At 43.7% G+C, this 21,301-nt stretch overlaps 1 long non-coding RNA gene across 2 annotated transcripts in view; it reads right to left on the bottom strand.

The window, feature by feature from the left end:
• The window catches only part of LOC149122118 (uncharacterized), a 28,316-nt gene extending 10,197 nt beyond the window's left edge, over window positions 1-18,119 (bottom strand). Inside the window, exons 1-3 of one of the 2 annotated variants that reach the window (XR_016221774.1) lie at window positions 17,110-18,119; window positions 15,123-15,197; window positions 9,991-10,925 (exon numbers count right to left, since the gene is read on the bottom strand). This is a non-coding gene — a long non-coding RNA (uncharacterized LOC149122118). Of the gene's footprint in view, window positions 1-9,990; window positions 10,926-15,122; window positions 15,198-16,195; window positions 16,831-17,109 lie in introns of those variants that run through there. The other variant, XR_016221776.1, reaches the window with a different exon arrangement.
• Window positions 18,120-21,301: the final 3,182 nt, after the last annotated feature.

Genomic DNA, 21,301 nt, shown 5'->3' with positions numbered 1-21,301 from the left:
TAGGGGGCGAAGTGTCCTAAATGTTCCTAAATCTGTATCTAGGAAAAACACAAAATTTGTATAACTCGAATAATTTTTTAAAAAGATTTATTTATTTATTTGAAAGAGTTACAGATAGAGGGGGAACGACAGAGAGATCGTCCATCTGCTGGTTCACTCCCTAAACAGCCAAGACAGCCAAGGCTGAGCCAGGCTGAAGCCAGGAGCCAGGGGCTTCTTCAGGGTCTCCCACATGCGTGCAGTGGTGCAAGCATTTGGGCCATCCCCTCTGCCTTTCCAGGCACACTAGCAGGGAGCTGGATGGAGGTGAAGCAGCCGGGACTCAAACTGCCCTTATGGGATACTGGCACTGCAGAAGGTGGTTTAAACCCCGGTGCCACAATGCCAGCCTTCTGTGTTTCTTACACCAGTCCAGTCTGCTAGTCCTCAAGGCCCAGATCAGTGCTGGCACACACAGATAATCAATGAATGTAAAGTTCCTTTGACCTCCTGTTATCAGCCCCCAGCCTCTCTCACGACTACAGCATCTCATTTCAGAAGATGTGAAATTCAGAGTTGAGTTTTCCTAACTGAAGGAGCCATGCCACCCCATGCCACCTTCGCCTACTAAACCTGCATCAGGAGTGCATGGTCTGTCCGTTCTCTTCTCCATTTCCTTACTGCCTGGAGCTTCCTGCGCTCTGCAGCCACTTCCCCTGCTAGGAGGAAGCTGGAAGGGACTAATTGCTCTCCCAAACTGCCATTCTGTCTTTGCGGCTCCAGGTCCAGCCCCCCAGTAAGTGTCTGTGTGTATGGCAGCCAATGGCTGGGATTCTTGAGGGCACCTGATGAGTCTTATGAGCCTTTATGACACTCAATACATAATAAATAATAATACAGTCATGCTGCCAGAGGATCACTCTATGACTGCAGACTGCCACTATGATGAACCACTCAGAAGGAAGTAATAACCGTGAGCAAACAGAAACACAAACAAAGAAACAATCTGTTGTGCTGCACCTAAAAATAAATCTAGGAACACAGAGAGATTCATCAGGGTTTGAAATATTTTGTTGACAAAGCCGCAGGGATAATAGGTGTGTTTAAACGGGTCCTTTCTGGCACAGCTTCACTCGGTGGTGCCAGCATATTATTTTCCAATCCTCACACGGAGGCAGACAGGGACCGTGCTGGGGCCAAGGAGGAGGCACCTAGTCCCCTTGCCATCGTTTGTGACCTGGAGCCACAACTCGTCCAGGGGAAGCTGACTTCACTCTTTCTGCCGCAGGCCAGCAGTCTGGCTCTTGGAAGCAGACAACAATGGGGCGGGGGAGGCCTTTAGCACCATCAGTTCATACACCCTGGCTATAATGCCTCTTTTTAAAATGTATGTATTTGTGGGCCAGCGCCACAGCTCACTTGGTTAATCCTCCACCTGCAGCGCCGGCATCCCATTTGGGCGCCGGGTTCTAGTCCTGGTTGCTCCTCTTCCAGTCCAGCTCTCTGCTGTGGCCCGGGAAGGCAGTGGAGGATGGCCCAAGTGCTTGCGCCCCTGCACCTGTATGGGAGGCCGGGAGGCGGGACCTGGCTCTTGGCTTTGGATCGGCGCAGCGCGCCAGCCATGGCAACCATTTGGGGGGTGAACCAACGGAAGGAAGACCATTTTCTCTGTCTCTCTCTCTCTCTCTCTCTCACTGTCTAACTCTGTCAAATAAAAAAATTAAAATATATGCATTTGTTCGAAGAACTGGAGGGGAGGGACAGCATTTCACAGTTTTTGCTCTAGCAAAGGCATGTTGGCTAGGTGTCTGAATGCCATACAACAACAAAACGCATGGAGCCAAAAATTGGGTTCTCTTCAAACTAATGGATCTACTGCACAATTCCATTTTTAGAACAGACTTGAAATGATAAAATTTTAATGATGGAGAACAGCCCAGTGGTTGCCAGAGTGAGGGTCAGGGGGAAGGTGTCATTATACAGAGGTTGACTGAAAGAGTTCCTTTGCAGTGATGGAGAGTTTTGTGTCTTGATTGTGGAGGTCTCAATGCTGATTTACACGTGTGGAGAAACCCCACAGCATCACACACCAGCAGCAGCAACAACAAAAACTGATGAAAACCAAACAAGTGCCACAGTTTAACCAACAGTATTGTACCACTGCCAATTTCCTGACTTCGAAAATACGCTCGGAGATACAAGGTGTTGCTGGGAAAAGCTGTGTGAGGCACACATGTAAAATTGCTATGTGATTTTTGCCACTTTTATGGGTTTTAAATTAGCTCAAAATTTTAAAAAGTTTTAAAAATGCAAAACGGAAGTGCACTATTGCTACAAAGGTGAAGATGCTGCTTGGGATGTCCACACCCCTATTCAGAGTGCCTGGGTCTGAGTGCAAGTTCTACTCCAATTCCAGTTCCTAGCTGATGCACATCCTGAAGGGAGTGGGCGGTGGCTCAAAGCAGCTGGGTCCCTGCCACCGATGCGGCTGACCTGGATGGGGTTCCCGGCCCCAGCTTCAGGCTGGCACAGCCCTGGCTGCTGTGGACATTTGGGGAGTGAAGCAGCAGACGGGAGCTTTTTCTCTGTATATCTGCCTGTTTCTCTCCTCCCTCTCTCACAAATAAATAAAATAAATGAATTTAAAAATGTATATACTGTATCTGAGAGACCATGAATTGAGCAGAAAGGAAGAAAAGAAACTCCATAAAATTATTCAACAACTCATGGACTCACCTTCAAGCTGGCCATGAAGGGATCTGATTCTGCTGAGTGTACAAGAGATTTAGAACTAAATCAACCAATGAATCATTGCCCAAGTCTCAGACTGACCACAAAGTGGCACACATGTGGGCCAAATCTGAATCACAGTCCAAAGAAAATGAGTTGAAGCTTGTGGTAGAAATGCAGCCTGGTTATCTGCCTTTAAAAACGACCCAGAGTACAAAATATAGTATTCACACTATTCAGGAAACAATCCTGGATTATGCAGCACCGGAGAATCAGGAAACTCTCAACCTGAGTGGGAAGACTATTATTAACAGGCACAGACGCCAAGATAACACAGATGTTAAAATACTTGGGAGAGACAGTGGCACAGCTATTGTGCAAATGGCCCAACAAGCAATAGTAAACACTCTTGAAAAAAATGACAAATCAGAAGGTTAGCAAATAAGAATGTGTAGGAAGAATCAAATAGGAGTTTTGGAACTGAAAAAAAAAAATAACAACCAAAATGTAAAATTCATTGGATGAGGCAGAGAATGATAACAGAGAGAAAAGAAAAAAAAAAAAAAAGATGGGAGGAAAAAGATGAACAGAGTTTTGGTGATCTGTGTGACCACAATGAAGAATTCAGGCCACTAGAATCCTAGGAACAGAGACTACTGATAAATATAACAGGTTTTTATTTTAAAAGATTTATTTACTTATTTGAGAGGTAGAGTTACAGACAGTGAGATGAAGAGACAGAGAGGAAGGTCTTCCATCCTCTGGTTAACTCCTCAAATGGCCACAACAGCTGGAGCTGTGCTGATCTGAAGCCAGGAGCCAGGAGCTTCTTCCAGGTCTCCCACACAGGTGCAGGGGCTCAAGCACTTGGGCCATCTTCTACTGCTTTCCCAGGCCATAGCAGAGAGCTGGATTGGAAGTGGGGCAGCCAGGACTCAAACTGGCACCCATGTGGGACGCCAACACATCAGGCAGAGACTTAATCAACTGCACCACAGTGCCGGCCCCAAGAGGTTTATAAAATGGATTCAATGGGGGCTGGAGCTGTGGCATAGCATGTAAAGCTGCCGCCTGCAGTGCCAGCATCCCATATGGGCACTGGTTTGAGACTCGGGTCTCACAGAGAACCCTGCCCTGGAGCAGGAGTATCACAGGGCATCATGGTCACTGAAAGGCCAGAGTGGCTGAAGCAGAAACTGCAGTGAAATTGTACAAAATGAGACTGGGAATTCAGAGCCACGTACAGAAGGAACTGCCTCTGTTCTAAGAATATTGGCAAGGCAGAAAGAGAGGGAAAGAGGGGAGAGAGAGAGAGAGAGAGAACTGAATTCTGAAAAAAAAAAAAATTTTGGGCTGCAGAGTGGCAGCCAGTTTGGCGAGGAGCAAGGGCAGGTGCAGGGGAGGCTGAGGCAGCTATGCCAATGTCCATGGTAGGAGAGGGGGATGAGCTCTTGAGTCAGTGTGCTGGGATGAGAGACAAAGCAACAGGCTGGTAAGTTATTTAGAAGATAAAGTCAGCCGTGTGTTGATGTGTTGAACATGGGAGACAACAGATGGAGAGGAGGGTGGAGGTCTGCTCTCAGGAGACTTTGATCTCAGTTCTGGACAGATTGGTTTGCAGGGACTTGCAGGCTTCTAAGAGGAGATACGTATTGCAAGTCTGAACCTCAGAGGAGAGATGAGGTTGCGTACAAATGTGTATGCTGTCTGCATATCGATGATAACCAAAAGTCATATTGTGTAAGAGAATGTCCAGGAAGAAAAATCTAAGCAAGCTGAGAAATGAGAGCTGTGACTGAATTCTGAGAATGCCAACATCTGCTTGCTGCATAGAAAGAAGGAGTTCAAAAAATAAACAGAGAAGACGTGTCCAGAGAAGTAGAGGAAACACCAGGAAAATGCTGTCGTGTGGAAGCCAAGGGAAGAGTGCTTCGAGAACCAGGAGTGACCATGATAACAAAGATGTTGCTGAGAATTTGAGAAGCAGAGCGAGTGGGCGTTTGATGGGCGGGTCAAGGCACTTCTTCAGGCTCCTGTGTGCCGTATCCGAGTGCCTGGTGCAAGTCTGACGATTCCACATCCCACCCAGCTTCCTGCTCACACCCTGGATGTGGCACATGATGGGTCAAGTACTTGAGCCCCTGCTACCCCCGACAAGGGAAACCCAGAGGGAGTCCCTGGATCCTGGACTTGGCCTGACCCAGCCTCAGCCCTGGCTGTTGTAGAAATTTAGGGGAGTGAATGTATACTAAGCTGATCTTCTGTATATTAAGATAATCGAAAATGAATCTTGATGTGAATGGAAGGGGAGAGGGAGTGGGAAAGGGGAGGGTTGTGGGTGGGAGGGACGGTATGGGGGGGAAGCCATTGTAATCCATAATTCGTACTTTGGAAATTTATATTCATTAAATAAAAGTTAAAAAAAAAAAAGAAATTTAGGGGAGTGAACCAGCAGATGGAAAATCTACATTTTTTTAACATTTAATAGAAGAAAGAGGGCACAAAGAAATATCTCTCTTCAGTAGAGTTAACAGGATGTGAAATTATGGGAACCAAAACCACACTGGAGTGGTTGAGGGGTGAACGGGGGATGAATAAATGAAAACATTTTGAGAAGTTCAATGAGCGAAGCAGGGAGACACCACAATAGCTAGAAGGAATTTGTGGCTAGGATTTGACTAGTACTTAATGGAAGAGCTTGAACACAATTTAAAAAGCCAGCTGGCACTGCAGCTCAATAGGCTAATCCTCCACCTGCGGTGCCAGCACACCGGGTTCTAGTCCCGGTTGCCCCTCTTCCAGGCCAGCCCTCTGCTATGGTCCGGGAGTGCAGTGGAGGATGGCCCAAGTCCTTGGGCCCTGCATCCGCATGGGAGACCAGGAGAGGCACCTGGCTCCTGGCTTCGGATCAGCATGGTGCGCCGGCCGCAGCGTGCTGGCCGTGGCGGCCACTGGAGGGCGAACCAATGGAGAAGGAAGACCTTTTTCTCTCTCTCACTATCCACTCTGCCTGTCAAAAAATAAAAATAAAAAAATTTTAAAAAATTTAAAAATTTTTAAAAAGCCAATGGGAAAATCTAGTTAACAGGAAGGATGAAGCTGTGGATAAGAAAGAGTACATATAATTAATGTGCTCCAATGCTCCCAGGGAAGCAGAACTGAATAGAATCTATTACTCAATATGAGCTGTGGCTTTAGCTCCTGCGAGAGACGTCTCCCATACTGCAAGGAAATTGAGACACACACACACACACACACACACACACACACAGAGATAACACAGATGCAAGTCACTGGCAGATCTGGGAAGACAAGCAAATTATTACATGGAAGCTATTATTTCAATGTGGTTTATTTCTGTGAAATGGATCCGGAATAAAATGACTTGAGCCAGGACTTCTGCTTCTACATGGCAGAGCAGATGTGCCTTTCTTTCCCTCCCACCCCCAACGACAATCTGGATCCCTGGATATCACATAGGAAAAACAGAAGAAGACTCTGAAAGGTGGAGAGATGGCAGCAGACTGGCTGGACCTCGGGCTGTGAGGAACAACATGTCGGATGAATCCCCCAGGTTTTCTATTTCTCTCTTATATCCTGGACTTGGAGCTGAAGAAGCACACAACTGGGCAACACCAAGTGGCACTAAGCCCCAGCAGCACAGTACTATTTTCTGTCTCCAAAGTACTAGGAAACATGCAGTTTTGCAAGACAGAAAACTGGGTAATAACTGTTTCACTACAACAAAAATGACAGAGAAAGGACCATGGCCCACCCTCACCTGCACCAGCAAAAACCAAGAGGCAAGCTTAGACGTCCACCTTTGTGGCACTCGAGTGAGGCTTGTCTCCAACGAGGGCGCTCACAGAGAAGGGAAGGGTGAAAATCAGCCCTCTCCATCCATAACTGCCAGGGCAGCGTCAGAGGCATCGTGGTGGGAAACCAGACTTTTATGACTACACATCGGGGTAATGAGCAACTCCCCCCAATCATGGTGTCTGTGAGGACCCAGGGAGGAGCTGGAACTTCCATGTCCAAGCACAAGTAACAAAGAATTCACCAATTTTGGATCTCAATGGAGGCTGAGCAGGGAATGTGGACCTCTACCCCTTATGTAGCAGTAACCAGGCAGCATCTACACCTTTTCCTACCAGAGCAGAGAGGTCAACCACACAGAGGATTTCATAATCCAGGGCAAGTTTGTCGCACAGTGGGTTAAGGCACTGCTAGGGACGCAGCCACCCCATATAAGAGGGCAGGCTCGCGTCCTGCCACCTGCATCTCCAGTCCAGCTTACTAATGCAGCCTGGCTCAGGGATCACAGCTCAGGTGCCTGGGCCCTTGTAAAGAGACCAGGGTGGAGTTCCAGTTCCATGACCATGACCTGGCCCAGCCTAATCCTGATTATTGCCACCATCTGGAGAGTGAGCCAGCAGATGGAAGATCTCTTTCAATCTGTGTCCCTCCCTCCCCTCTTCCCTCCCTCTTTTACTCTGCCTGTTAATAAATGAAAAAAAAGGCACAAATGTTAAAAATATTCAGCATCTCCTAGCATAATACCCTAAATGTTCAGATTTCAATTAACATCCTTCATCATAACAAGAACTAGGAAGATTTAAAAAGGTGTCAAGTAAGATGATCAACAGATGTCAACATGGAGATGACATCAATGTCAGAATTAATCTGACAGGTCTTTAAAGCAGCTATCATAAAATTAATCACCAAATGATTGGGAACATACTTGAAACAAAAGACTGGGGGAAACTCAAAATAGAAAGTCTCAGTAAGGAAACAGAAGACATAAGTAATAATCAAACATAAATTTTGAAAGTGAATAATACAACTCCAAGGAAAAAAGAGCAAACACAGGATGGGCTCAAAAGCAAACTGAAGAGCACAGAGGAAAGAAGCAGTGGTCTTAAAGACAGATCAATTAGAATTAGATAATCTGAAGAGTGAAGACAGAAAATAGATTTTAAAAATGAACAGAGCCTCAGGTGTCACTGGGACATTACAAAAACATCTGACATGCACGATATCAGAGTCCCAGAAAGAAGAGAAAGAAGACAAGATTTTAGAGAAAAGTACTCATAAAGTAATTAATAGCTTAAAACTTAAAATTCCATGAAAGACATAAAACATACAAGACACTGAGTGAAACCAAAACAGGATAAACCTAAAGAAAGCCATGGAAGACACACTGTACTCACATATCTGAAAACTAAACACCTAGCAAATATCTTGAAAGCAGTGAAAGCAAAGCATCTTACCTATAAAGCAACAATAATTACAATAACAGCAAATTCCTTCACAGAAAATATGGAGGCTGATATTGCACTCCCAAGTTTACAGCAGCCCAATTCACCATAGTAAAAATATGGAATCAACCTAGATGCCCATCAACCGATGACTGGATAAAGAAAATGTTATATATATATATACACACAACAAACTATTACTCAGCCATTAAAAAAAAAGAAATCCTGACTTTTGCAACAAAATCAGTGAAACTGGATATCATTATGGTAAGTGAAATAAGCCAGACACAGAATGGCAAATACCACATTTTATCTTACTGTGGAAACTACTATCTAGAAAGAGTATAAAAATGAAAATGATATGGATGTCATATTATTTAGTGTATACATAGTTATATGTTTCTCCTCTGAGTTATACCATCTACATGACAAAATACCCTTCATTCTTTTTTATGACCATTGTCATGAATCCCACATTGTGTGACATTAATATCCCTGTGTTCAAGAAAAATAATATATATGTGTATGTGTAGAATATCTACATATGAAGCAATAGCAGCAAAAATGATAAAAAATGCTAAATCTGGGGTTGGTGTTGTGGTATAATGGGTTAAGCCACTGTCGGTGATGCCAGCATCCCACATGGGCACCAGTTTTAGTGCCAGCTACTCCACTTCAGGTCCAGAACCCTGCTAATACACCCAGGAAAGCAGCAGCAGATTGGCCCCTCAAGTGGGAGACCTGGATGAAGCACTGGCTCCTGGTTTAGCCTGGCCCAGCAGCCATTTGGGGAGTAAACCAGTGGATAGAAGATCTCTCTCTCTCTCTCTCTCTCTCTCTCTCTGTCTCCCTCTCTCTCTCTGTAACTCTGCTTTTCAAATAAATAAATCTTTAAAACATTGTTACATCTTAAAATAAATTTTTAAAATGCTTTGAAAAGTAAATAATGACATTTTTCAAGTGCTAAAAGAAATGTCATCCCAGAATTCTCTATCCAGTGAAAATATACTTCATCAAAACAGGGGACACGAAAATGGTCTCTGACAAATGAAAACAGAGTATTTGTCACCAGCAGAGCAATCCTAAAAGGATGAATAAAAGAAATTCTCTAAACAGAAAGAACAAGGAAGAATCTTGGAAGATCAGGAAGCAAGGAAAAATACAGTGAGAAAAAATAAGAGTAATCAAATAAGCATTCCTCACTGAGTTTACTAAATTATGCTTCATGGTTGAAGGAAGAATTAAACACATTTCTATGTGATTGTAAAGACGTCTAAAGAAAACAATTAAGGTAATTATACTATAGAAAGGAAAGGTAAAAGTGTAGAAAGGGAAGCAGCTCAATATCTCACTGTAAGTGTTAAGAGGAAAACTCTTGTGGAAAGTGAGAAGTTATGTGTGTATAATGTAGTATCTGGAGCAAACACTAGGCAAGCTGAGCACAGAGATTTATCCAAAGACACCATTGGTTTGGGTGTTTGGCACAGTGGTTAAGATGCCACTTGGAACACCAACATCCCATATCAGAGTACCTGGCTTAGAGTTACATATTTCAAAAGGTTCAATATACCAAGAAGTCGCAACATTTCTGAATGTGTATTTGTGTACACCAAACAACAGAACTGCAAAATATGTGAAGCTGAAATGATAAAGTAAAAGGGAAAATGGAAAAACCTACAATTACAGCTGGTGACTTCAACACCCCACTCCCAACAAACAACAGAACAACTAGAAAAAAAAAATATCAGCAAGGATAGAAAAATCAACAACATTATCAGTCAACAGCATCTAATCAATGTTTCTAGAACATTCATCCAACTACAGATTACATTTTTTTATCAAATGCTCACAAAATATTCACAAAGTTACATCAGATTCCAGGCTCTAAAATCATCCCCAACCAATTTAAAAGAGTTAAAGTCATGAGGAGTATATTCTTCTGCCACAATGGAATCAAGCTGGACATCAGTAACAGGAATAAAATGGGGAGAACATCAAAACACTTGGAAAATAAACAACACAGTTGGAAATAATCCATATATGAAAGACAAAGTTTCTAGGGAAATTTTTTTAAAATCTCCAAATTTAAAATCAAAATGTGTGGTACACTGCTATAGCAGTGCTAAGAAGAAAATGTATAGCACTAAATATATACACATATATATAAGAAAAGTAATGTATACATAATTAATACAATAATATAGGCTCCCATCTCAAGACCATGATGGGAGCAGAGCAAAATAAACCCAAAAAAGCAAAAGGAATGCAAAAACCTCCACTCTCAGCAATCTTATTCAATGCAATCTTGGGTTTCAATCCAGCATCAGACAAGAAAATAAAGCATACAGGTTGCAAAGGAAGAAGCAAAACTGTCCCTATGTCCAGATGCCATAATTTTCTACATAGAAAATCTCAGGAAATATACCCCTTGCCTCCAAAAATACTTTTTATACATTTTACCTGAATTTAGTAAGGTTGCAGGATACAAGGTCAATATACACAAAAAACCAACTGATTTTGAAAGTACTATCAATGAGCCCATGAATACAATAATTTAAAATATAGTATCATTAATTTTAAAAATGAGAACCTTTAGTATGTTAAAAATCCACAAAATAATCACAAAATAAATCAAGTAACATCTAATTAGAGAGATATCCTATGTTCATAATATAGTAACTATGTCAATTATCCCCAAATTGAGATACAATCTTAATGTAATTGCTACTAAGTTTATAAGAATCTTAGAGATAAGGGCAAGATTATTCTATAAGGTATATGAAAAGGCAAATAACTAGAATAACTAAAACAACTTTGAAGAAAAAGTGCAATAAATAAGTCTGTCAGGATGGGTGCTGTGGCATAGTACATTATGTCTCTCTGCAGTACCTGCATCCCATATGGGCACTGGTTCAAGTCCCGGCTGCTCCACTTCTGATCCAGCTCACTGCTGATGACCTAGGAAAGCAGTGGAGGGTAGCCCAGGTGCTTGGGTCCCTACAACCACATGGCAGACCCAGAGGAAGCTCCTGGCTTCTGCCTTCTGATCAGCCCAGCTCCACCCGTTGCGGCCATTTGGGGCGTGAACCAGCAGATGAAGGACCTCTCTGTCTGTAACTCTGTCTCCCAAATAAATCTTTAAAAATAAATAAATAAATAAATAAATAAATAAATCTGGTTAAAAGAAATAGCTAAATTAAGAAGACTGTGTGGCATATATAGATGGGTACATGGTTAGACGATGAGAAGAGAACAGGGAACTAAGAAATAAAGCAAAGATGTTCAACTTCATTTGACAAAAGTGAAGAGGAAGTCGACAGCAGAAAGGTAGACTTTTTACACTTGATCTCAGCGAAAAGGCCAAGAAGCGATAAAGGTAAAATTTTTAACAAATAGTCCTGGAGCAACAGGCTACCCAGAGGAAAACAATGAAACTCAACCTAAGTCTCACAGCTTGTTTAAAATGGAGCTCAAAATGAATCACAAACTTAAATATAAAATGACAAAATGTCCAGAAAACTATAAAGCAGTAAAGAATGAGGTAGGGGCCGGCGCTGTGGCTCACTTGGTTAATTCTCTGGCTGCAGTGCTGGCATCCCATATGGGCGCCGGGTTCTAGTCCCAGTTGCTCCTCTTCCAGTCCAGCTCACTGCTGTGGCCCGGGAGGGAAGTGGAGGATGGCCCAAGTGTTTGGGCCCCTGCACCTGTATGGGAGGCCGGGAAGAAGCACCTGGCTCCTGGCTTCGGATCGGCGCAGCGCCGGCTGTGGCGGCCATTTGGGGGGTGAACCAACGGAAGGAAGACCTTTCTCTCTGTCTCCCTCTCTCACTGTCTATAACTCTACCTGTCAAATAAATTTTTTTTTAAGAATTAAAAAAAGAATGAGGTAAATACTTTAAGACATGTATTTACAAACAACACAGAAGACAAAGGACTAGTATCTAGAAAATGTAAAAGACTCTCACAACCGAACAGTAAAATAGCAATCCAGTTAGAAAACACACATTCCACCTAAGAAGTATGCAGTCAGCATATATGCCCATGAAAAGATGTTCAATGTCATTACCCTTGAGGGAAATGCAAGTACAAACCACCCTGGGACATCAGTATATACCTATCAAATTGGCTCAAATAAAAATCACTTAAAATATGCAATGCTAGCAAGGATGTGCAGAAACTGGATCAACCCTACCTTGCTAATGAGACTACAAAATGGTACAGCTACATGGGCAAGCAGCTTGGTAGTCTCTCAACATTAAATTAATAATAAATTAAATTAAAATGCCAGAGGTTTTTATCCTTGAAAAATTAATTCCTACATTCATATAAAATACTTCATGTCTACAGCAGCTTAATTTTTAATAGGCAAGAACTGGAATCAACCCTGATGGACCTTAGTGGGCAATACCAGACCATCCATCCCACGGATGTTAATACAAAGGATGGAACTATGGGTACACACAGTGACCTATAGGAACTATGGGTATGCACAGTGACCTATAGGAACTATGGATACACACAGGAACCTATAGGAACTATGGGTACACACAGGGACCTACAGGAACTATGGGTACGCATGGTGACCCATATGAACTATGGATATGCACAGTGACCTACAGGAACTATGGGTACGCATGGTGACCTATATGAACTATGGATATGCACAGTGACCTATAGGAACTATGGATACACACACTGACCTACAGGAACTATGAATACACAGTGACCTATAGGAACTATGGGTACACACGGTGACCTACAGGAACTATGGGTACGCACAGTGGCCTATAGGAATCTCCAGAGAACCATGCTGACTGATAAAACCCAGTCCCCAGGGTACCTACTCTGTGTGACTGCACACAAATGACATTCAGGATGTGACTCAGTCATGGAGCTGTGGGACAGACTGGAGCCTGTCAGAGGAAATGGGTGTGGCTCTATGAGGGTGACGTGAAGTCTTGTGAGGTCCAAAACATTCTCTCCCTTGGCTGTGCCCATTGTGGTCTCCTGGCTTTGGAACTGTACTGTAACTCTGCAAGAGGCTGGTTCTGCAGGAGACTGGATACAGTCTGTACTGTGTCTCACCCCATTACGTGAACTTACAGATACTGCAAAATAAACAGGAAAGTTCGACTTTAGAATTACTGAGTGAGGGAGAAGAGGCATGCTTCCGCACGTTAAAAGTGTGAAAACTTTCTAGGGATAGTAAAGGAAAAGTCAGCCCACAAGTTCTGGTAGGACCCCTGCTGTCTTGGAGATTGGTGATCAGGAATTTAGAATGCGCAATCTGCTCTGTTGTGCGAGTTTTCATTACCTGTGCTGCACTGTCTGGGTATAGAAACAGAGAAAACAGGTGGTGGGGTTTGTTCAGGACAGGGGCATGACAACAAGGTACAAGAACAATGAGCAACCAAGGACAATTTTTCTCAAATCTCTCCCTGTTCTCTCCATGCTGCTTGGGCTCAGAATCCTGTTTGCACTTCTTATATGGGCCGAGTGTGTGCTCAGGGCCACACGGGTCCCTGGACTCTGCCACACTGCACTGTCTGCCCTCAGCGACCGGAAACTAGCCTGGGCTCAGTCCTCCCACCCTGCACTGTTGCAGGTTCTGTGGTTAAGGATGAAGATGAAGGGGGTCACAGCGACCCGAGTTGCAATGTGGACTGAAGCAGGGAACAGAAATTCTCCTAGTCTCTACTATCTGATTTCATGGTGTAGTGAGAACTAAATGATAACACACACACACACACACACACACACACACATGAACACAGAGCCAATCATTATTGAGTCAGCCCCCAGTATCTACTGACCCAAAGGGCTTGAATCTGGCCCCACCCCCACTGCCACACATCCCTCCTGGGTGGCCGTTCCCTGATTCAAGTTTTACAACCAGCATCTGCGTAAAACAAAGCCCTGGTTTATAGTGCCTGTGGATCTCCATGGAGTACGTGGCCCGTACAATGTACTAAAGTGACCACACATATACACACCATAGGCTCTTGTGAGTTGTTAGCAGCAGGTTCCAGCACTGACAATGGAGCTACCCTGGGCCACAGGTTAAGCCCTGCCTTGGCCCTTTCCCAAGAATTCCTCACTAGCCCATGCCCAAGAGGCCACCTGACCATGATCTGTTAGAAAGCTGCCCCCTTTTCTCTCCCAGGGATGACTCTGGGTAAAGGAGGCAGTAGTGTCATCTCCACACACAAGAGAATGCCAACAATTCTGATGGACAGAGAAACACAACCTCAATTATAGCCAGGGGTCATCTCATTACTTGGATGGCCAACACTGCCCTCTGGGCTCTTTATACCACTTCTGTTTATCTCACAGTTGCTAGGAGCACTGTCTGCAACTTTACTTCTCGTAAGTAAGTTGCCCCAGGTCTTCCCTTTCTACTAAGACCAACATTTCCAAGAACAACAACCAGAAAAACTGCATAAAACAAAAGCATATGGTTGCAGGTTATTTGGGAGCTACTGAAAGATCCAGGAGTTGAGGGCCACAGTCCCATGGAGAATGGTGTGAGGTGCTTCCCACTGGCAGTAGCCACTTTGGTCTGAAGCAAGGAGCTGAGAAGCCAGCCAGAGAATGGACCAGAAGCCAAGGGAAGATCATTACCCAGGCAGAGCTTTCCACATATCAGAACCAGGGGAACAAAAGCTGGAGTTTGGGCCAATGAAAACATCCAGATCTTTTCAATGGCGATGTTTATTTATTTCAGGGAGCTGGGAGAACTCCCATCCATTGGTTTATTCACCAAATGTCCACAGCAGCCAAGGATGAAGCTGGGAACCAGTATCTCCATCCAAGTCTCCCTTGTGAGTGGAAAAAAAAAAAAACAATTATTTGAGCCATTATCACTGCCTCCCTGGGTCTGCCTTGAAAGGAAGCTGAAGCCAGGAGCCAGAGCCAGCAATCAAAACTAGATACCGTGACGTGGGCATCTGAGCCACTAGGCTAACTGCCAGTTTCCAGCATCTAGACCTTGAGGGACCAAAATCCCGGAGAACAGCAGGTCACAGTAAAAGACAAGCAGACCAGATGCCAGTTTTCCTACTACAACATTAGGTTAACAGACTAAGAAGTAGAGGGGAAGAAAGAATGGGAAAGAGGAGTGCAGGTTTTGGTCATTTTAGTAAGAGGCCAACTTACGGTTCTGAGAATCAGCCATCAGGAGGCGTTGGTAAACGTCACTGATTTTCACTTGGATCCCTGGAGGTCCACAGCCTAGGGGTGGAGATGAAGCCAGACTCTTCTAAGGAAGGAAATGCAGACTCGAGCCAGGGCCACCCCAAAAGATTGAGTTATGACCCTCATGCTATTTGCCTGGTCTATGATAGAGTGAATTATCTCTGGGCAATGAGATTATCATTCTGAGCCTTCATAAGTTTTTAATACAATGTCCAACTTTCAATAAGATGTTACCAGGCATGAACATAAAATAACCTCGCTGGCATCTAGTCCAGCACACTAAGGAGCTTGTAGTTCATATGCATAACAAGTGAAAAAACACTGCACAAACTCAAAACAAAAACAAAAACTTTTCCTAGCCTGGTCGGAGAAAGGAGCTCACAGGGTAAATCACTCCGGACCAAAATTTTAGACAAAGCAGCAGGGGCAGAGAATCCCAACCGCCATTAGGGGCTCTGGAGAGGAGCGGGATGGGAAAAGTCTCCTCACTCTTCATGAGCTTACTTCTCAGAGTTCTACTATGTGGGCCATGAACACATTAATGATTTTGAAGATTTATTTATTTACTTATTTGAAAGTCATGGTTAGAGAGGGAGAGACAGAGAGAAAGGTCTTCCACCTGCTGGTTCACTCCCCAGATGGCCAGAATGTCTAGGCCAGGGCCAAGGGCGAAGCCAGGAGCCTGTCTCTACCCCTGTCTCCCATGTGGGTGTAGCGGCCCAGGTACTGGGGCCATCCTCCGCTGCTTTCCCAGGGGCACTAGCAGGGAGCTGGATAGGAAGTGGAGCAGCCGAGACTCGAACCAGAACCCAGAATATATTAAATTTGGTGCAGGCTCTTGTCTCCTTCCAAGACAGAAACACAAAATGCAGACCGGCCCCACGTGCAAATAGGAAGGAGGTTATGTAGCACCCAGGAAACACACGCACACATTCAGGCCCAGGATGGGCTGCCCCACACAGAGAAATGCTCAACAAGAGCGGGCCAAGGAACTGCCCGTGGACAAGAGAAAGAGAAAAAAACGAAAATGGTACCTATGGTTGGGGTGGTCCGTGCACGCGTCAGAGATAGAGAGCAGGAAAGCACCAAGGTGGACGGCTCTGCACCGGGAATAGCACGCACAAGCGGTCCCTGGCTCTGGGCGTGCAGCGCTCCACGGAGCAAGAGAGAAAACAGCAGCCTTCATCCGCGCTGGAGGTGCAGCTCCTTCCAGCTGGTGCGCCCTCCGATTGGCTCCAGGAACCTGTGGGGTGCGAGCACGCATCCTGGACCCGGATGTGACAGGTGCATTCTGGGAAGGCGGATGTCATCACACTGACAGTTAAAGACACAGCCTTCCACTGCAGGAGAGGAAAGAGTTCCAAGGCCCCTAACCCTGACTAGTGACACCGTCTCACCGCCACGTTCTCTGAGACTTAACCCACTGCAGCACAGTGCTGGCCCCAATAGGTTTTTAAAATGGATTCAATGGGGGCCGGCGCTGTGGCATAGCAGATAAAGCTGCCTCCTACAGTGCCAGCATCCCATATGGGCACTGGTTTGAGACCCGGTTGTTCCACTTCCGACCAGCTTTCTACTATGACCTGGGAAAGCTGTAGAAGATGGCTCAAGTCCTTGGGCCCCGGCACCCACATGGGGGACCTGGAAGAAGCTCCTGGCTCCTGGCTTCAGATTGGGGCAGCTCTGGCCATTGCAGCCCTCGGGGAGTGAACCAGGGGATGGAAGGATGGAAAACCTCTCTCTCTCTCTCTCTCTCTCTGATCTCTCCTTCTCTCTCTCTGTATAACTGTGACTTTCAAGTAAAATAAATAAATCTTTTAAAACAAAATTGATTCAATGATTGAACCAAAAATTATAGCATTCACCTGATGAATTTTTAATGTGGATTGTTGGTATATGTGGAATATGTAAGAAAACTATGACACAGAAGAGAAAAGAAAGGACCTACCTGATGGTAAAATTTCTCCCTGATACGGCAAAACTGTTACGAGCCTATGAAAAAGAAAGTGTGTGTTATACTTCTGAGGGCAATCACTAACAATCTATAGAAACAGATAATGTATACATCACAACTGATAAATTAAAATGGAATGAAAAACCATGCAAGTCACCTGACAGCAAGAAAGGAGAAACTGAAATAAAGGAGTTCAATGTCAAAAAACAGATGATGAAATTGGGCTAAATCCAAAACTATCAATGAGTATGTTGAATGCAGCTAGCCTAAACACAGCAAGTGAAGGAGAGAAATTTTCAGAAAGGATTTTATTTTAAATGACCCCTCCTAATGCTGTCTATGACAAACTTACTTCAAAAACATCGAAATAGATAAAGTAGTAAAGGGGTAAATAAATACATCCTGTGCAACATTAATCCAAAAAATTTGAACGACTGTATTAATACTAGAGAAAGTACAATTTGGAGCAGAGAAAATTAGAAGGAGTTAGAAGGGTCATGGCATGTTGCCCAAAGGTGCAATTAAAAAAAAAACAATAAAATGATTCTACATGCATATTACATAGCAACATAACTTCACTATGCAAAGTTGACGAAAATCGAAAGAGAAATAGAAATATTTACAATTTTATTTGTAACTGTTGATGCATCAGTTAGTAACAGATAGGACTAGAAGACAATCAGTCAAGGATATTGAAGAATTGCATCAAACTTTCAATCAAATGGGTATAACTGATGTTTTTAGAATACTGCACCCAAAAATAACAGAAGACCCATTTTTTAAGTCCATAAGGAAATTCACCAATGTAGTCCATTTCTTCATCATAAAACAGACTTTCAAATTTTTTTAAAAGAAACTAAATGCTATAAAGAATGTTATTAGATGTAAATTGAATTAAGTTAGAAATTAATACTACAAAGATAGCTGGAAAACTTCCAATCTTGGTGTAAAATAACACACTTCCTTTTTTTAAAGATTTATTTATTTTATTTGAAAGGCAGAGCTACATAGAGAGAGAAGGAGAGGCAGAGAGAGAGAGAGAGAGAGAGAGAGAGAGAGGTCTTCCATCTACTGGTTCACTCCCCTATTGGCAGCAACAGCCAGAGCTGAGCCAATCTGAAGCCAGGAGCCAGGTCTCCCATGCGGTGCAGGGGCCCAAGGACATAGCCCATCCAGAAAGCTGGATACGAAAAGGAGCAATCGGGACTCAAAGCGGTGCCCATATAGGATGCTGGCATTGCAGGTGGCAGCCTTACATGCTAGGCCACAGTGCTGGCCCCACGATACACTTCTAAATCCCTAAGTCAAAGAGGAAGTCTCAAGATAAATTAGAAAAGGATATAACTTTAAAAAATTTAAAATGCAGATGTATCAGAGTTATACAGATGCAACTTAAGCAGTATTTGGAGTAAAATTCATAGCAATAAAGGCATTTATTAGAAGAGAAGAAAGATATCTATTCAACAATAATTTTTAGTTTAAAAAAATAACAAAGAACAGCAAAATAAACTAAGCCAAGCATAAGGGAGCAACTAATATGTCAAAGAGTGAAACAGATTAAAATTGAAAACAAAACAAAAAACTAGTGAACACAAAAACTGCGTCAGCAAAACTGATATATCTTTATTGCAATGATAAAGAAAAAGAGAAGACAAATTATGGAGGTGCCACACACCACATATACATTAGAAGGATAATAAGTGGGGCCAGTGCTGTGGTGTAGCAGGTAAAGCTGCCTGCAACACTGGCATCCCATATAGGTGATGGTTTGGGTCCCAGCTGCTCCTCTTCTGATCCAGCTCTCTGCTATGGCCTGGGAAAGCAGTGGAAGATGGCCCAAGTGCTTGCACCTCTGCACCCACGTGGGAGACCCAGAGGAAGCTCCTGGCTCAAGCCTGGTCCAGCCCTGGCCGTTGTGGCCATCTGGTGAGTAAAGCAGCAGATGGAAGATCTCTCTGTAACTCTGACTTTCTAATAAATAAATAAATATTTTTAAGAAAGACAGTGAGCTAAAATTCTGCTGAGCTTTATGTACTTAACACTTTATCTGAAATAATACATTTCCCTGAAAGCTATAAACTATAAGCTTAAACAAGATGAAATGAATTAATGATTCTTATAAATATCAAAGCAATAGAATTTTTAGTTTGGCAAAATCTTCTGAAAGATAGCTCTCTACTCCCTGATGGTTTTAGAGGTGAATTATGCCAAATATTCAAAGAAATGACAACAATTATACACACTGTCTTTCAGAAACTAAAAGAAACACTTTCTAAATCATTTTCTCCCACTCTGTGCAATAACTACACAGGCACAACAGAGAAAGGAATATATTTAAGAAGTGGCAGACAAGAATACTAACATGACTTTTAACTTCAATGCTTCAATGAAGGTGCTTGCATCTCTATGCAGTAGCTGCTTAAATCAAAGAGGTCAGGCCCACATATATGATTGTAGAATCGTTACCATAAATCAAATCTCCATTACTTTATATGTATGTTACTAAAAGCAAGGATATCATAAGTTATTTCCTGCAATGAACTTTCATGTATGGTTTCCACTCATCAAAACACAACTAAACGAAACCGCTGTCAGGGACACACATATTTACTACTCCCCGAGGTTATCATTTTCTGAAATCTTTGCGTAGCTACATTTGACAACTGAAATGTCATACTTTGAGGACACAGGCATCAGCCTCTCAAATCTAAGTTGTACAAACAAAAGGACAGCCCCAACTGTTTCAGTTTCATTAGGACAAGAAAGGCATCCACATTCACCTTGGAATCATATATTTGGCCAATGTTCAGTGCAGTCACACTTTTGTTCTTTTATTAAATTTTAAAACCTTAACTGATTCCTTTCTTCCACTTTTTAACCTTTTTTATGGAAGAAATCTTGAAAATTATTAGAATGATAGAATACAGCAGTAAAGTACTTGGCACATTACTGAATTAGTAACTACAGGATGAAAATGTAAGGAACTCATTCCTTACAGGCATGCACGAAGGGGACAAAGAAGAGGGGAACCATCCTTGCAGCGGTTAGCCAAACAGTTAAGAGGCTAGGAAGAGGCCTATGTAGGTCCAATAAGACAGTGCCTGGGTTTAATTCTGGGTTTCATCCTGGGATTCCAGCTTCCTACAAACATGGTTCCAGTGAGACAGCTGATGCTGACTCCAGTAGTTATCTCACATCTGCCCACTTGGGAGACCTGAACTGTGCTTCAAAGCCTTGGTTCTCAGATTCAGCCTGGTCATGTTCCAGGAGTTGCAGGAATACAGGGATTGATCCATCTATGGGATCTGTTCTTGTTTGAACTGGTACATGCCTGTTTTCTTCTTTCTCTTTTGAACAGTTTTTAAGACAGAAAAACAACCATTCCCTTCTCTGTTTTAGCATCAACTAATGCTTATTTTTAAAAAAATCACACACACACACACACACAGAGAGAGAGAGAGAGAGAGAGAGAGAGATAAATAAACATAAGAGACCATACCTGCTGGTGGCCATGGTCCCTCAGGAGCCCGTGAGGCTGTCTGCTCACTGATGGGAGGGGCGGTGTATTGCTGGAGATGCCACCATACACGGCTATGGGGCCACTGAGAAGGTGGACATGGCTGGGAGCCCACTGTTGACCTCAGCTCCATGCAGCTAGTAGTCCTTATGCTCCTAGTACATAATACCAAATGCACTGTGGCCTCAAAACCTACAACCACTGCCCATCCAGAGGGGTAGGTGGATGAGCTCCCACCCAGCAAGGGCCTGAAACCATCCTGGTCTGAGGGGCTCTAGAGCTCCAAGGAAGGGTGCAGGCTGGCCAGGTAGACAGCTGAGGAGCAGGTGCTACAGGGAGTCTTGGCAGATGGGTAGGCACAGGCATCCCTGCCTTAGTTGCCACCTAAGCTGGGATGGGGTGGGGGGTACAATGAGGAAGGAAGAACAAGTAGAATCTTCTGGACATTCTTGGACTGTGAGCCCAGTGGCCACCTGAGGCTCTCCCCAAGGGTTCGAGGTTACGAGGAAAGTGAGTCCAACGTGGTGGGCCAGAAGGAATGGGAGGATATACAGAGAGGACAGAGTGGGAGGCAAGTATGTAGGCCCTCAAGTAGGTTGAAGTAGGAGGGATGGTGGTGCAATGGTGGAAACTGGGTGGATGAGGGTCTCGTAGATGACTAGAAGTGTA

The sequence above is a fragment of the Oryctolagus cuniculus genome, chromosome 15 (assembly GCF_051225735.1).
Source record: "Oryctolagus cuniculus isolate XC-2025 breed Fujian yellow rabbit chromosome 15, ASM5122573v1, whole genome shotgun sequence".
Taxonomy (NCBI): Eukaryota; Metazoa; Chordata; class Mammalia; order Lagomorpha; family Leporidae; genus Oryctolagus; species Oryctolagus cuniculus.
The sequence above is the reverse complement of the archived record's forward strand: the minus strand, read 5'-3'. Positions and strand labels throughout refer to the sequence as shown.